The sequence below is a fragment of the Nematolebias whitei genome, chromosome 23 (genome assembly GCF_014905685.2).
Source record: "Nematolebias whitei isolate Nwh7 chromosome 23, NemWhi1, whole genome shotgun sequence".
Lineage (NCBI taxonomy): Eukaryota > Metazoa > Chordata > Actinopteri > Cyprinodontiformes > Rivulidae > Nematolebias > Nematolebias whitei.
Window position 1 is genome coordinate 8387067 of NC_056520.1, and position 818 is coordinate 8387884.

The following is an 818-nucleotide window of genomic DNA, read 5'->3' on the forward strand; positions in this document are numbered from 1 at the left end:
AGTCCAGGTGTACTTTCTATAGTCCAGGTGTACTTTCTATAGTCCAGATGTGTTTCTATAGTCCAGGTGTACTTTCTATAGTCCAGGTGTGGTTTCTGTAGTCCAGGTGTACTTTCTATAGTCCAGGTGAACTTTCTGTAGTCCAGGTGTACTTTCTGTAGTCCAGGTGAACTTTCTGTAGTCCAGGTGTGGTTTCTAGAGTCCAGGTGTGGTTTCTAGAGTCCAGGTGTACTTTCTATAGTCCAGGTGTACTTTCTATAGTCCAGGTGTACTTTCTATAGTCCAGGTGTACTTTCTATAGTCCAGATGTGTTTCTATAGTCCAGGTGTACTCTCTATAGTCCAGATGTGGTTTCTATAGTCCAGGTGTACTTTCTGTAGTCCAGGTGTACTTTCTGTAGTCCGTGGGTACTTTCTGTAGTCCAGATGTGGTTTCTATAGTCCAGGTGTACTTTTTATAGTCCAGATGTGGTTTCTATAGTCCAGGTGTACTTTCTGTACTCCAGGGGTACTTTCTGTACTCCAGGGGTACTTTCTATAGTCCAGGTGTATTTTCTATAGTCCACGTGTACTTTCTATAGTCCAGGTGTACTCTCTATAGTCCAGATGTGGTTTCTATAGTCCAGGTGTACTTTCTGTAGTCCAGGTGTACTTTCTGTAGTCCGTGGGTACTTTCTGTAGTCCAAATGTGGTTTCTATAGTCCAGGTGTACTTTCTATAGTCCAGATGTGGTTTCTATAGTCCAGGTGTACTTTCTGTAGTCCAGGGGTACTTTCTATAGTCCAGATGTGGTTTCTATAGTCCAGGTGTATTTTCTAT

The 818-nt window shown here is 42.4% G+C and overlaps 1 protein-coding gene across 1 annotated transcript in view; it reads left to right on the top strand.

Moving 5' to 3' along the window:
• The window catches only part of raph1b (Ras association (RalGDS/AF-6) and pleckstrin homology domains 1b), a 41681-nt gene that overhangs the window by 1039 nt on the left and 39824 nt on the right, over positions 1-818 (top strand). The window lies entirely within an intron of this gene.